The sequence below is a fragment of the Diabrotica virgifera genome, chromosome 3 (genome assembly GCF_917563875.1).
Source record: "Diabrotica virgifera virgifera chromosome 3, PGI_DIABVI_V3a".
Taxonomy (NCBI): domain Eukaryota; kingdom Metazoa; phylum Arthropoda; class Insecta; order Coleoptera; family Chrysomelidae; genus Diabrotica; species Diabrotica virgifera.
Genome location: NC_065445.1, coordinates 9,526,382 through 9,544,249, shown reverse-complemented (window position 1 = coordinate 9,544,249; position 17,868 = coordinate 9,526,382). Strand labels below are relative to the sequence as shown.

Below are 17,868 nucleotides of genomic sequence, written 5' to 3'. Positions count from 1 at the left end.
TTTGTCGGCGCCATTTTGTTTATAAAAAAAGTAGCACACTATCTGCGGACTTTGCATACCTATATTATTAATATATAGGATCTTATAATTCGCTACCAGCAATAAAATTGTTGGTAAATAACTTTTCCATGAATTTTGCTAATTAGCCCAGAGTATACAAGAATGTTAAAAACGTCACTTATTTATAGACGCCACTTAACTATTTCGCGGACATTCTCGTTTATTGGAACAAGAATTACCATTCATCAAAATTTTAATGAATGAATGAACATTTTTTAATTATTCAAGCTAGTAAATAAAGCAGGTGCATATGCTATTATTCATTGTTCTAGTTGCTACTAATCGAGCGTGACAATCTTGACAGTGAATATATTTTTAGCGTACATTCAACTTTTGTTCATTGTTGACATCCCAAAAATTCTTGCGGCTTCTACGTACGCATTAGGAACGCACTAAAAACATTCTGTTTTCAACACAACAATAGATAAATGTTTTGGACTGTGTACAACAACCTTCACTGATTGCACCGTTAAAAAACATTATGTAATGCATTGGTGGGTAGTGTTTACTTTCCATAGCAGAAATTCGTGATCGATCATCTTTTTATTTGCTTATTCTGATTTTTCGTGGAATAAATCTCTGTCTTAAATCTTCTTCTCTAGGTATCGTCTCCGCTTCTAAGGTTGACAATCATCAGAGCAATTACATCCAAACCATTCCCTAAGGTTCTTCAGTCATGAGTTGCGTCTCCTTCCTATGGATCTTTTTCCCTGGATTTTTCCTTGCATAATGACTAAGGGCCGGTTTCACCAACGACAAATAGTAGTTTATTCTATGATTAAAGTTATTCGACCATTAAACTGACATTTCTCCATTTTACTAACGTCAAATAAGACTTTATTTTATTTATTTATCAAAAAAATACTTACTCTTCGAGTAAGTTGGCAAGTTATTCTGGCTGTAAATATTAAGAAGAAAGTAAATTCGCGAGTTTAACTTTAAATTATCAAAATTATATTGAAACAAAATATAAACTTAAACGTCTAATAAATTTTATTAGACGAATAACTATTCATTGATTTATTTGATGTTGGTGAAACCGTACCTTAGGGCCGGTTGTTCGAACGCTAATCAACAATGATCACTATCAAATATTTAATTACTGTCACAACTGTCAATGTCAACTTTGGTTGGGTTGCTGAAAACATAATTGATTATAATTATGAGATCAGTTAATCAATTAACATAACAATTAATAACATAATTGATTAACTAATTTCATAATTGTAATCAATAATTGTTTTCCGCAACCCAATCAAAGTTGACATTGATAGTTGTGACAGTAATGAAATATTTGATAATGATCATTTTTGACCGGCCCTTAGGGGCCCTTAGGGCCGGTTGTTCGAACGCTAATCAAAAATGATCATTATCAAATATTTCATTACTGTCACAACTGTCAATGTCAACTTTGATTGGGTTGCGGAGAACATAATTATTGATTACAATTATGAAATTAGTTAATCAATTATGTTAATAATTGTTATGTTAATTGATTAACTGATCTAATAATTATAATCAATTATGTTTTCAGCAACCCAACCAAAGTTGAAATTGACAGTTGTGACAGTAATTAAATATTTGATAGTGATCATTGTTGATTAGCGTTCGAACAACCGGCCCTTAGAGTATTAGATATTTATTTCCTCTCATCACATGTCCCATATATTATCTCAGTTTTCTTTTCTTAATTGTTAGAAATACTTCTCTTTCCTTATGCATACGTCGCATTATCTCTAAGTTAGTTATTCTATCTACCCATGAGATCTTCAGTACTCTTCGGTACATCCACCTCTCGAATGCCTTCAGTCTCTTCATGTCAATTTTCTTCAGTATCCACGTTCCATCACGCAGTATGTATAGCACATAGCACCTCAGTAGTCGTATTTTTAAGTCAAGGTTTAAGTGTCGACAGCAGAGAACTTCTTCATTCTTGTAAATGTGCTTCTGGCCTGTTCGATTCTGATTCGTATTTCTTGAAAGCTGTCATTGTTTTCATTAATGGTTGTATGTACTTAGATATTTGAATTCTCTTACTCTTTTAATAGGCTGATTCTGTACATATATCTCACGGATGTCCTTGTCTTTATTATTATCATATATTTCGTCTTGCTTATGTTGAGCAATAGTCCATATTCTTCATTTACAGCGGTCACTTTATTAAGCAGTATCTGTAGGTCTTCATGTGATTCGGCTGCTAAAAGGACTGTATCATCAGCGTATCTCAGGTTATTAATGATCATGCCATTAATTCTTAAAGTCTTAAAACAAAATCATTCAAATGTTGAATGGGTGGGAATCATTCAATTTCCCAAAAATTTCAACAAAAAAGCAAAGGGGAAAAATCAAGAACTAAAACTAAAATTAACATAGTTAAACAAATGTAGTGCTCCTGACCTAACTCCACTTCCCAAACTATTTGTTGTCTCGTCTTTGTATTCTTGTGCAGTTTGTTTTAATGTTTTTCCGATTAATGACCCCTATTAATGAATGATTTTCTATTAATGAACGATTTCATTATAGGCAACACAACATACATTGCTTGCATAAATTAATTAAACGCTCTGTGATTGGCAGTGACCTGTGGTGTAGGCAACCAAACATATACCTATTTATATTCCCACTTCTTCTTCTTCAGGTGCCATCTCCGCTACGAAGGTTGGCAATCATCATAGCTATTTTAATTTTGGAGGCAGTAGCTCTAAATAGATATTTTGACCTGCAACCAAACAATTTCCTCAGGTTCTTCAGCCATGAAATTCGTCTTCTTCCGATGCTTCTTCTCCCATCTATCTTTCCTTGCATTATTAGTCACAGGATGCCATACTTCTCGCCCCGCATCACATGTCCGAGATACTGTAGTTTTCTTTTTTTAATTGTAAGTTCAACTTCCTTCTCTTTACATATTCTTCTTAGTACTTCGTTGTTCGTAACTCTATCTACCCAGGAAACCCTCATAATTCTTCTATAGGTCCACATTCCAAAGGCGTTAAGGCGATCCATATTCCCACTAAAAAATTTAAAATCAAGTAGCCGCTGTTATAGTACTATCTGTCATTGTATGTCATTATTTACTTTATCGTTTAAAATTCTGTGTATTTGAAAAAACAAAAGATGGATATCTTTATTCCTGAAAAGTATGGTCTACGGAAAAGTTTTGTAACGAACTCATGAATTAAAATGGCGATTAACAATCTCGAACATTAACGCGCTCGCCCCGCTCACGCGTTAAAATATCTCAATTGTTAATCGCCCTTATTAATACACTTGTTGGTTAAATAACTATTAATGTGGATTTTACTTATTTATTGATGAACTTTAACACAATGTAGGTACCCCCCCCCCCCCAATTTATTTTCTTTTCATCACATCAGATGTGGATAAGTCAAATTAGAGCTCAATGGTACCTAGAGCATAATACATTGGATATTTTAGACATCCATGTTTAATTTCACATTATTTTACTATGTTACTATGAGGGATCAATTATTGTAAAGGGTTTTTACCCACATATTTTTTACTTTGGTGGTTAGCATGTTAGATTCACGTAAACACTGATGATGATCGGTCATCCGATCGAAAACTAGTTCTGTGATGTAGACCTTTTTAGGAATTTTAACAAATTTTTCGAGCAGGGAAGCATGTTGCTCTTTAGGCACATACATAATTTAATCTTGTAACATCGACTTGTAGTCACAATATTTTATCAAAAGTTATAATGTAAGCCATATATTATGAAGTTACCACCTTCATTGGTGTGCTAGTTACAACTACTTTGCGGAATTTAAGTATTCTCCACATATTTTTCTCATTAACAGTCACAATTTTAACCTTTTTGCCTTAATTTAACGTGGAAATACTTCATTCCAGGCACTGAATATGTTCTGTTCAGAACGAAAACGTTTTGCAATCCATGTGGATGACTTTTAGATAGTTTTTAAATAAACGATTTTATACCAAAATACAATTTGAAGTTTTTACTTCTGTATAGGTTTTTTTAACAAATATACTTTTTATAAAGGATTTTATCGTTTTTTTTTATCTTCGAAGTTTACAGGATTAATATATTGTTGGCACAGTAGTCCAATAAATTATACATTTTTTAATTCCCTGAATTCATGTCATATTTAATAAAATCATCATAAATTATATCACATTCCAAAACTTTTCTAAAAATAAAATATGTCATCTTCATGTTTCTTTTTTATATAAATCATACTGTGATAAAAATTGGTTAAATTAAGATTTTCTTTGCAAATGATGGCAATAAAATGATTTAATTATAACTTGACAGATGATAATGATATCGTGTATTTTTTGGGTTGTGTCCAAGAATTTTTGATATTTTACCTGTCAATTCATAGGTCTGGATCCCGCGTATGAAAAAAAAGTTGATTAATAGCAAGCTGAAAATTTGTTAATAGATTAAGGGTGTCTAGTCGGACAAACTTTGATATATGGGAACACTGGAACAGGGGAAGTTTTAACTGTGGAACGGGTTAAAAATTTGGAACGGCCAGACCACGAAAACGGCACATGTATTTTGTCCGACAGAACAGACTTAAACTCTCCGAACAGAGATTAAACTCTCATGCAAAAATCAGACTGCTATTTATCACCAAATAAGCGTTTTAATGAGAGGAACATGTAGAATATGTCAAATGACAGGAATTATGACAGGTGATAAATAGCAGTCTGATTTTTGCAAGAGAGTTTAATCTCTGTACGGAGAGTTTAAGTCTGTTCTGTCGGACAAAATAAATGTGCCGTTTTCGTGGTTTGACCGTTCCAAATTTTTAACCTTTTCCACAATTAAAACTGCCCCTGTTCCAGTGTTCCCATATATCAAAGTTTATCCAACTAGACACCCTTAAGCTATTAACAAATTTTCAGCTTGCTATTAATCAACTTTTTTTTCATACGCGGGATCCAGACCTATCAGTTTACAAAGTTAATTTTTATATCTGTGGAATTTTATAAATCAGCATATTGGTTCTGATTAGAATTAATGGAAGCTATAGGTTTCCATTAATAATATTAAAATTCAATTTTGTGCATTTGTAGGGGGTTTTTGTAGTCGTATTTTGAAAAGAATTATACTGATTGAAAAAAGGTATTTTAATAAAGCAATTTATGGTTGAAGTTATTTTAAGTTATTGGAAACCTTAATAACTTCAAAAAACTTAAACTTTTCATCGGGCTTTGAAAGCTGGATGCAACTTACAAAAACACATAAATAAGCTCAACTCATTTGAAATGTGGTGTTACAGGAATATGAAAGGATTGTGAGAAATGGGCGCAAAGAATATGAAATAATAAACACAATAAAAATAAGAAAGTTACTATATCTAGGATACGTAATGAGGGGACAGCGATACGAAACGTTAAGACTGATAATACAGGGAAAGATAAGAGGAGGAAGGAGTACAGAAAGAAGGAGAGTCTCATGGTTGAAAAATTTAAGGGACTGGTTTACACGCAGTTCAATAGAACTTTATAGAATAGCGGTAGAAAGAGATAATGATAACCAACCTTTTTACAAAGATGACGCGAAATAATGTAATGCAAAGATCTGGAAAAGTAGAAACTAGAGAATACTTAACAAGGTCTATGCCCTATTTTGGGGCTGTTACACCAATGATGATAGCGATAACTATCTATAGGCGAGCGGGAGATACCCCTAAAATGACCAGGTACTGACCACGGAGGGCCGAAGGGCTAATTTTATTCATACTTTATATTTTCGAGGGTGCTGAAAACGAAAATGAGGTTTATTTTGAATTTTATGTGTGGGAACATTGTCAAAATCGCAATTTTAACCTAGAAATAAAAAATAATAAATCACGTTTTTTGCGTTTAGCTCGCTACAACTCTGTTCAATTTTAATATTTTTTTCTGAAATTTTTACAGTATATAGCTCTAACATTTCTGAAGAGACAACTGCTCTTGTTTTAAGCTTTAATTCTTATTCTGATAAAGGTTATGAATTTTTCAAAGGGAAAGGTACGGATATGTGCATTGCAAAGTTTAATCGCAAAAGTTGAGTGACGAAATTTAAAATTTAGCCTTTTAATTACGTTTATGTTAAAGTAGAGAGTACAAAGAAGTTTTCTGGAAAATTTTTGATCAAAATGTTTTATAGAAAAAAAATAGTGCAACTTTTATTATCGACATTAGAAATCCCCGATATAACGGTTATTTTTCGAGATACTGACCATGTGTGGTGAATGGCTAATTTTGGTCTTAGATTATGTTTTTGATGGTGCTGAAAACGAAAATGAAATTTATTTTAAATTTTATGTGTAGGAATATTGTCAAAATCGCAATTTTACCATAGAAATAAGAAAAGTGAAATCACGTTTTTTTGCGTTTAACTCGCTACAACTCTGGTCGATTTTAACATTTTTGTCTAAGGTTTGTAAACTATATGTTGCTCACTTTTTTGAAGACAACGGTATCTGCTTTAAGATTTTAGTCTTATTCTAGTAAAAGTTATGAATTTTTTAAAGTACAAGTTTTTTATTAATTACGTTTATGTTAAAACATAGAGTACAAAGAAGTTTTCTGGAAAGTTTTAGTTACAAATGTTTAATAGAACAAAAATTGCGCCACTTTTAATATAGACGTTATACGTCCCCAAAATAGCGCTTATTTTTCGACATACTGACCATGGGAGGTAAATGGCTAATTTTGGTCTTATTTTATGTTTTCGATGGTTTTGACAATGAAAAAGAGGTTTTGAATTTTATGTGACGGAACATTGTCAAAATCGCAATTTTAACCTAAAAATGAAAAAAAAAGTGAAGTCACGAATTTTTACGTTTAACTCGCTACAACTCTGTTCTATTTTAATTTTTTTTTTCTAAAATTTCTACGGCATATATTTCTTACCTTTGTGAAGACTATGAAGACTATTAGCCCAATAAAATAAAATTAAATCAAAATGTAATTCCGTACAGGTTGGAATAAATTTTTTATTAAAGTTTAGGTCAAAACAAAAGATATTTTCAAGAAAGTATATGATTCATGTGAGGGGATCATTGTTTAAATAATTAAAAATTGGTAATTTTTGCACAAAATTTACTTTTTTAACTGCTGCGGCAATTCTTGTTTTTATTAAGGATTTTACAATTTTTTCCTGCGAAGATGAAGACACAGTCTTTTACATGAGACTTACTGAATTAAATTTGACCCTTAATTTATTTAAATAATTGTAAATAAAAATTAAAAAACAAATTTCCAAAAAAATATTATTTGCAATATAAATAAGTACTATAAAATATTTTGTTTTGCACAAAAAGTTGCGCTAAGATATCACTATAAATTGTCAAAAAAATTGGTTGATAAATATTGAGCAGTTTATGAGATATTTAATTTGTTTATATAAAATTACCATTTTTTCAAATGCAAAAACGCGGTTGTTGCCGATAGAGTATACAAGTTTTTAAGGTCTCATTTATTTTACTTTTATGTATATTTTCGATAAATGTATTGACAAATTAAACTTTTAATTAAACACCCCTTCAAAATGGCATTTGAAAATTGGTGTAATTTGTTTAGAATATGTTTTTGTAATAACATCACTGGGATTAAAAATTTTGAAATTATTTTTCGATATTCGTGTTCCTGGTAGTTTTTGACACATTTATAAAAGAAAAAAATTTTCTAGATCCATTTTTTGCCAAGCTTTTCTAGATAGCTTTTCTAAGTTTAAAAATTCATAATTTGTTTATTTATCAATATTAACATTTAAGTGCGTGAGTACATCTATGAACCCTACTACTTAACAATGCCATTTATACATAGAGTTAAAATTTTAGAATATTTTAAAAAATAATGTTTTTCGTAGCGACCTTAACTGAAAACTTTTTACATGAAGAGTGGTGCAGTAGTACTTTGCAATACCTTCATTAATAATGGACCAATTTTAATGTTTCTTTTTTTAGTTCATGGTAGTTTATAAAAATAGTAACTGACACAGTAAAAGACACTTTTAACAATAAAAATATTCGTCAATTTGTTATAAACATTTTTTTTATTTTTTTTTCTCTAGATGTGATTGATGTAAATAAAAATTGAGACAAAAGTTCTTTTATAAAAAAAAAAATCAAAAAATAATACTGAATTAGCATTAAAAATTTGTTAAAAACTTTTTTCTGTGTAGAATATTAAAATATATACAGTGTGAGCCAACGAAAAGGATCCACCTTGATATTTGGCAGTATTTATTAGATTTTAAGGAAATGACGAAACAGGTCGATTTTTGATCAAAGGGGGACACATTTTTACGGTACATACATCTGTCATTTGTCAATTTCCTCCTTTCCACATCCCCAACCCTTATTTTTAAATAGGGAGTAGGGATCGTGTGCTAGCTCATTTGCAAGGTTATTCAATTCTCTATTCAGTAATATTAACATTGACATAATTATTTATACAGGGTGTCCAAGAAAAATTATTATGAATTAATTTGATTGACACAAAAAGAAGAATGTATGTAATTTATTTAACTCAAAATACAATCTACTACTGACAGAAAACAGAAAAAAACGTTGAAAACATTGAAATTGGCCTATTATTAACGGAGATATTGGAAACTACTCGTCCGCCAATTTTCAGACAAAATGTTTTCATTTAAGGTGCTACGAAAATCATCATTTGTCAAAATATTCTACAATTTTTATTATGTTTATAAATGATATTGTTAAGTAGTAAGAATAATAGCTGTACTCACGTACTTTTAAATGTCAATATTGATAAATAAACAAATTATGAATTTTTAAACTGGGAAAAGCTATCTCAGCCAAAAATGCTTCTAGAAAATTTCTATGCTTTTGTGAATATTTCAAAAATTACCAAGAATACGAATATCGAAAAATAATTTCAAAATTTTTAATCCCGGCGATGTTATTAAAAAAATAAATTTTAAACAAATTACACCAATTTTCAAACGCCATTTTGGAGGGGTGTTTAATTGAAATTTTGATTTGTCTATACATTTATCAAAAATATACATAAAAACAAAGCCAATGAGACTTTAAAAACTTGTACACTCTATTGGCAACAACCGCGTTTTTGCAATTGAAAAAATGGTAATTTTTTATAAACAAATTTAATATCTCATAAACTACTCAATATTTATCAACCAATTTTTTTGTCAATTTATAGTAATATCATAGCGCAACTTCCTCTGCAAAATAGAATATTTTATAGAGCTTATTTATATTGCAAATAATATTTTTTTGTAAATATGTTTTTCAATTTTGATTTACAATTATTTAAATAAATTAAGGGTCAAAATTAATTTAGTAAGTCTCATATAAAAGACTGTTTCATCATCTTTGCAAAAATAAACTGTAAAATCGTTCATATAAACACGAATTACCGCAGCAGCTAAAAAAGTAAATTTTGTGCAAAAATTACCTATTTTTAATTATTTAAACAATGATCCCCTCATATGAATCATATACTTTCTTGAAAATATCTTTTGCTTGGACCTAAACTTTGATAAAAAAATTATTCCAACCTGTACGGAATTACATTTTGATTTACATGTATTGTAAGTTTATTTGATCGGTCTATATGTCTTTCAGTCTTTTTTTTTTGTAAAAGTTATGAATTTAAAAAAATTGAAGGTGCAGATTCGTGAATTGCAGAATTAAATCGCAAAAATTAAGTGACAAAATTTAAAATTTATCTATTTGATTACGTTTATGTTAAACCATAGAGTTCAAAGAAGTTTTATGGGGAGTTTAGGTCTAGATGTGTTATAGAAAAAATATGGTGCAACCTTTAATTTTAAGAAAAACGTGGTTAACTTTTTTTATTTTTAGGGCAAAATAGCGATTTTGACAATTTTCCCCCACCTAAAATTCAAAATAAACTTGATTTTCGTTTTCGGCACCATCAAAAACATAAAGTTAGACCAAAATTAGCCATTCACCAGCAATGATCAGTATCTCGAAAAATTAACGTTATTTTGGAGATTTATAACGTAGATGTTAAACGTTGCACCATTTGTTTTCTATAAAACATTTTGATCCAAAACTTTCCAGAAAACTTTTTCGTACTTATGTTTTATTTTTGAATTTGATTTAAAATCTATATTTCAAATTTGTCAGGCAAATTTTGTGATTAAACTTTGCAATTCACGAATCTGCATCTTGTACTTTAAAAGATTCATAACTTTTACTAGAATAAGACTAAAAGCTTAAAACAGAAACCATTGTCTTCAAAAAAAGTGAGTGATATATAGTGTAGAAACTTTAGAAAAAAATATTAAAACGGACCAGAGTTGTAGCGAGCTAAACGCAAAAAAACGTGATTTAATTTTTTTTTTATTTTTAGGGTACAGTTACAATTTTGACAATATTCTCCCACCTAAAATTTAAAATAAATTTTATTTTTGTTTTCATCACGGTCAAACACATAATCTAAGACCAAAATTAGCCATTCCCCACCATGGTCAGTACTGTGAAAAATAAGCGTTATTTATAACATTTCTAATGTCGACATTAAAAGTTGCACCATTTTTTTTCTATAAAACATTTTGATCTAAAACTTTCCAGAAAACTTCTTTGTATTCTTTATTTTAACATAAACGTAATTAAAAAGCTAAATTTTAAACTTCGTCACACAACTTTTGCAATTAAACTTTGCAATGCACAAATCCGCACCTTTCCCTTTGAAAAATTTATAACCTTTATCAGGATAAGAATAAAAGCTTGAAACAGGTACCGTTGTCTTCAAAAATATTAGAGCTAGATACTTTAAAAATTTCAGAAAAAAATATTAAAACGGAACAGAGTTGTAGCGATGTAGACGCAAAAAAACGTGATTTCATTTTTTTTTTTATTTTTAGGATAAAATTGCGATTTTGACAATGTTCTCCCACATAAAATTCAAAATAAACCTCATTTTCGTTTTCAGCACCCTCGAAAATATAAAGTATGAATAAACTTAGCCCTTCGGCCCTCCGTGGTCAGTATTTCGAAAACTAAGCGCTTTTTTGAGGGTGTCCCGCTCGTGTACTAACGATGGTGATTAAATTTACCTTAAAAACAATTAATCAAATATAAAGTACCTAAACGGATGGTGGTGGTCTCTGAAACAAAATTAAATCTTAACTGTCTGTCATTACCTTCATCGTCATCATCCAGCATCTTCTCTTGTCCACTGCAGGACATAAGCCTACTTCAGCACGTCTCCAGGAAGTTCGATCTTGTGCTAATTCCATCCATCTACCATCTATTATTTTTATGACGCTGTCCAGCGTGTTGGTGGTCTACCTCTGCTTCTCTTGTCCATGCGAGGTCTCCATTCGAAGTCTTTTTGTCCACCTGTATTCCTGCAGTCTCGCTATATATCCGGCGAAACTCTATTTTAATCTGGTTATTCTTTATATGACATCTTACACACCCGTTCTTTGCCTAACTCACTTTTATTTCTGAATTTATAAATTTCTCACTCGATCCGCAATAGGCCAATCCTTCTATATATCTCTTGGGTCTGATTGTCTCTAAAAATTTTGATGTCGTGTCCGAGATATCGATATTGACTTATTTCTTCTTTGATATTGTCTTCGAGTGTTTTGATCATCCTAACAACAAGTTAGTTACCATTTTGGTTTTGTCTTTATGTATTTGCAAACCAACCTCTTCAGCTGCTTTAGCAAGCTCTGTGAGCATTTCGTTTGCTTCGTTGATGTTATCCGCGATTATGACAATATCATCAGTTGCTGATGTTCTGAGTTGCTTTCCGTCTACGCGTATTACCTTGTTGGCCCAGTCCAGTTTTTTAAACGTATATTCTAAGACAGTCGTGAAAAGTTTCGGTGTCTCCTGATTTTGAATTTGTTAGTTTATTGATGGAGCTGCACACTTGCTGTTGCATTCTTATAGATATTATGAATTCGTTCATTAACCTTAGTTCTACTCATATTGTAAGTGTGAGTAATAGGAATAACAATTCGTTGGATTTTTACCTAGATAATTGACTAGTTGTGCAGCACGATCAGATTCACTTTGTATTTGAGATTTGGATGTCAACTGTTGTTGACGTTCGGTTTTCCATATTTTTCGAGATGTTACCAGATTAAAATTTAAAAAGTTTGAAAAAACCAAACGTCAACACCAATTCTCATCCAAATCTCAAATACAAAGAGTAACTGGTTGTGCTGTAGAATGCATATTGTAGATTCCGCTAGTAAGAAGTCTTTAGAACTTCGGTTGTTTATACTTCTCGTTGTAATCAAACATATTAATTCAATATACCTGATATATTTTGACAAACCTGATCAGCTACAGAAATACCTTGCGTTCATTCGAATATCGTTATTTTTGCAGATTTTCTAGTATATTTCATAAAAAAATTGATCTGGCCATCGTCCAAAATATGTGGACCGTACAGCATCCAAATACTTTTTAAAATACGACCGTTGCTGACGGTGTATTTATAAAATTTTAATGTAAAGGTGTTTTTGAGATAAAACATCTCTGCCTTAAATTTTATTGCTGAAAAATAAGGTCCCAACACTTTTATGTTTTTCGTGTGTATTTATTTTTTAATTTGCATTGTGGCCATCTGAACGGGACTGTGCCTGCTTGGAAAATATCTATTCGCTATTATTATTATTGTCTATCAATTTTACAAAGAACCCGATATAGCAAATTATGCAAAAATACAAAGATTGCGCTACGTTAGACATATCACCTTATAAGAATGCATATATTAGTAAAAACTTCAAAAAAATTTTATCTTAAAACATGTTACTTTTGTTTTCAGATAAATATTCACAATGCCTCATCCTAATGAAGGGACTAGCTTACTCACCACCTACCTTATCCTCATCGCCCTTTTGATAGCATTATGGGTGCTATATGCTGGTCTTTTAGGCTAAAAGTTAGGTTTAATGTAAGTATAAGCATTTATTAATATTTTTAAGATAGAAATAAACTCCTTTATGTAGATATAGATACAGGCGTTTGTCTTCTCCAAGCGTTGGTGAGGCCGAAATGTTCCTGGAGTGAGTAGGTCGCCTTTGATAATGGAGGATATCCAGAGCCTAGCTATTCATTTCGATATCAACCTTGTCATGGTGCATGGGTAGTTGATGGTTAGCCTAGATTTTTCTAGTCATTGGAAGTTTCATATGTTTGCTATTAAGCCATACCGATGATCTGAGTATGAAGCAGGGGCGTCATTTGACAGGGTTAGGGGGCATGCCCCCTGACCCTGAAAATGACTCAAATTTACAAAAAATACATCAATTTTATTACTATAGTATTGGTCATAAATTATACCACGCATTCTGGGGTCAAAAATAGTTCGATTGAACCTGACTTACCTTAGTACAAATGTGCTCATAAAAAAAGTTACAGCTCTTTGAAGTTACAAAATGAAAATCGTTTTTTTTTTCAATATATCGAAAACTGTTAGAGATTTTTTATTGACAATGGACATGTATCATTCTTATGGTAGGAACATCTTAAAACAAAATTATAGTGACATTTGTCCACCCCATAAAAAATTTATGGGGGTTTTGTTCCTTTAAACCTCCCCACACTTTTGTGTACGTTCCAATTAATTCATTATTGTGGCACCATTAGTTAAACACAACATTTTTAAAACTTTTTTGTCTCTTAGTATTTTTCAATAAGCCAGTTTTTATCGAGATGCGGCTTCTTTTTTAATATATTTACATACAAATTTTATGGGGATTTTGTTCCTTTAAACCTCCCGAATGTTTGTGTACGTTCCAATTAAACTATTATTGTGATACCATTAGTTAAACACAGTGTTTTTAAAACTTTTTTGCCTCTTAGTCTTTTTTTGATGTCACCTTTTATCGAGATGTGGCTTCTTTTTCAAAATATACCTAAAAATGTAAGTTATAAATAAATTTTCAGATTATTAACAAGTCTCTATAATCGTACTTAACCATATACAAATATGTGGTGGATTCGACAAATATTCAAAATATCTCGATAAACACTGGCTTATCGAAAAAGTACTAAGAGGCAAAAAAGTTTTAAAAATATTTAGTTTAACTAATGGTGCCACAATAATAATTTAATTTCAACGTACACAAAAGTTTGGGGGGGTTTAAGGGAACACAACCCCCATAAAATTTGTATGGGGTGCACAAATTTCACGTTAATTTTCTTTTAAGATGTTGCTGCGATAAGAATGCCACATGTCTATTTTCAATAAAAAATCTCTAAGAGTTTTCGATATATGAAAAAAAATTTATTTTCATTTTGTAACTTCAAAGGGCTGTAACTTTTTTTGTGTGCATTATTGTATATAGGTAAGTGACGTTCAATCAACCTATTTTTGACCCCAGAATCTGTGGTATAATTTATGACCAATCTTTTCGGGACACCCTGTATAATGCTTCCCCCCCAATCAAAATTTCAAATAACGCCCCTAGTATGAAGGTTGAACCCCATGTGGTCCTACATATATTTTGGATTATATTATTTCGCGTTTTTAGCTTTGCTGCAGTTCTTTTTAAGTGTTCTTTAAGTGCTGTGAAGAGTCATCATCATTATCATCCAGCCTTCTGCGTCCAAAGTTAAACATAGTCCTCCCTTAATTTCTTCCAGTTCTGTCGGTCTTGAGCTTCCTGCAACCAATCCCATCTCCCGTTTATTTGAATTTATTTTAAATTTATTTGAAGTGAAATGCCACATGGCACGTCCAAATGGCCTCCAGTCCAGTCCATGCTGTAGCCTAGGGATGGCGGTTGTTGATAAAAAAACCGGTTTTCGGTTATACCGGTTTTTTGCTTACGGTTTAACCTGGCTGTTGTAACCGGCCAAAAAAAACGGTTTTTCCAAAAAACGGTTTTCGGTTTTTTTAATCCAATAGGTTACAATGTTACATTTACATGCACTTTAGCTTGCGATACTCCACTCGACTCGATACTCGATATCAATATAATCAAAATTAGTACTATCGAAAGAACATCAATATCAATATAAATAAAATACAATTTTTAATAAAACCATTTTATTCTATTAATTATTATATTTATTTATTATTATTAGATATAAAATAGCGTAAGATTAATATACATATTGCACTAATATACAATTTAACCCAAACATTTCAACTTATAAAAAATTTCCCAGACAAGTGGGATTTAAAAAAATAATATCAACATGCAATTTATCTTTTATTTTTACTACCATCAAAAAAAATTTATCATGTATTTCTTTTAACACGTTTGTATATGACACCGGACCAAGGTTATGACGGATAATCGAAAAGACGGTTAACAGAACATTAAAAAAAATGTAAATGTAAATGTAAAAATAAATTTTATTTGTATTTTTTATTTCACAATATAAGAAGGATTTATGTATGGGCAGTCGAATCATATTGGTTTAAAATATTCTAAAATCTTTGTTTGTTTTACTGTTGCTTCACATTTTGCAACAGCTGAATTTCTTAATCGGAGTAAGTTCATGCAATCTATTTTATTGGCTTCTCCTTGTTGAGAATACCATTCGATGAATTGTTGTATATGCTATGCAGCTTCTCTAGCTTCTTGACTCAAATTTAGCTTCTTCAAACCTTTGTCAGTTGCAATAGCATCATCGACATTGCCACCGTCAAATTCCAAGTCTGCATCAACTTCTGAATATGTTTCGTCCGCCTCTGTTGCCATTTCATCGATTTCATCATTTGTCAGCATTTGATAGCTGTTTGCATCCACCTCACAAATTAACCATTCGTTTGGCTTATCTCAATGCTCAAACAAAATGAATTGATGACTCAATTTTTGCTTATGTAGTCAATTAAACTTATGTACGGACCCTGACGGTTAACAGAGGTGACGATTAATGGAGAGACGGATAATCGAGGTTCCACTGTAGGTACATTTTAACTAATTTAATACTTCCTGTATGGGTGTACCGTTTTGAAAACGTAGGGAAATCCTTGAAGATTCGTATTCCTAATCGGTAATTCGATATTCATAGTCAAAACATTATTTTTGGTAATCAGAAAAAGTCATTCACCCACTTTCAACGTCAAGAGCCAAGTGTGAAAAATAGATGATGTTTGCGTCTACTTCAACCAGATCATTTCTTATGATTACAAATACCTTTTCAACGAAATATTATAATAAAACTTAATTGTTTCTGGCTGATGTGGGTTTGCACTTTCAGTTTGCTTCTGTATTTATAAAATAAAATTTGAATTATGGTTTTGTTTGGAATAATTACTTGAGAATAATAATTATGATTGGGATCCAAAATAATACCTAACCTAATCCTAATCAGTGTAAAAACCTAATAACCGGTTTTTACTTTAAAAAGAAAAAACCGGTTATAACCGGGACAAAAAAACAACCGGTAAAACTGGTTATTGCGAAGTAAAAAAACCGGTTTTAGGTTAAAACCGGTAGGTTTTTCCCATCCCTACTGTAGCCTGGTTTAACGATAGTGTTTCGGCGCCGTAAGTCATGACTGGAAGCACATATTGGTCGAACGAATGGTCGAACGTCTTCTCTTTCAGATAATTTGACATGTTGCTCTTGAAGATGTCTGATAGAGCTCCATAATAATATGCGTCCCATGGTAAGGTGATTCTTATTTGCAGTTAGTCAGTTTGATTGTCACTATGGTTTATTTTTTAAATAGGAGGAGTAAATTTAAACGACAGATTCATACCCAATAATGTCACTAGAAAATAACCAGATCTATCTTCTTTTTTGCTTGACCATGTCAATCTTCGATGGTAATCTATAAATATTATATTATGCTAATACGTCGCGAAAAAGTTCTAAAAACAACTGTTTTTTAAATAAACGCAGACTAGAACTCTAAAAATTAAAGAAATATATCAGAAAATACAAAAAAAAACCCGGTATAACTTAATTAACCTATGAATTTTAAATGTCATTAGTGTCAAAATTTTATAAATGTCAATAGTGACAAATTTTTATAATTTAGTGGAGTAAACTTGCCTGTTGCTGGACCAATTACAAACAAGCATTACGGCGCGGTAAATTTGAATTACTCCTCCTATTTAAAAAACGAGGTATAGTAATTTGGATTTTATACCCTAAGGGCCGGTTGTTCGAACGCTAATCAAAAATGATCATTATCAAATATTTAATTACTGTCACAACTGTCAATGTCAACTTTGATTGGGTTGCTAAAAATATAATTATTTGTTACAATTATGAAATTAAGTAATCAATTATATAAATAATTGTTATGTTAATTGATTAACTAATCTCATAATTATAATCAATTATGTTTTCAGCAACCCAACCAAAGTTCACATTGACAGTTGTGACAGTAATCAAATATTTGATAGTGATCATTGTTGATTAGCGTTCGAACAACCGGCCCTAAGTATTTATATTTATGAACCAATGCTATTTCGTTGCAGTCGACTTTTGGATTTTCGCTTGGTACTAAGTTTGTCATGTACTGTATCAAGGACAGACAGATATGGAAAGATTTTGGGGAAGGCCTATGTGCAAAGTTGAATAGAAATGGGCTAAAGAAGAAGTCTGTTTTCAAAGTAAACGGAGAGTTTTTTGTTGGCTTTGTCATGATTTAGATAAAAACAGCTTCCTTCGATTTTTGTTACATTGGGCCGTAGCCTCCATTTGCGGAAGTATTCTCCCATAATAGGAAGGTCATCCGTTAGTGTTGTTTCTACATCATTCATGTTTTTATGTCTCGTATAACATGAATGATATAACTGAACTTCATTTGGACACTTTTAAAATTGCCCATAAAGGGTCTATCGGTAAGCATGCTATCAATGAGTAGTTATTTTTTACCA

At 31.2% G+C, this 17,868-nt stretch overlaps 1 long non-coding RNA gene across 1 annotated transcript in view; it reads left to right on the top strand.

Moving 5' to 3' along the window:
- The window catches only part of LOC126881775 (uncharacterized), a 46,309-nt gene that overhangs the window by 17,728 nt on the left and 10,713 nt on the right, over positions 1-17,868 (top strand). The window contains exon 2 of the long non-coding RNA XR_007696981.1: positions 12,844-12,972. This is a non-coding gene — a long non-coding RNA (uncharacterized LOC126881775). The remainder of the gene's footprint in view (positions 1-12,843; positions 12,973-17,868) is intronic.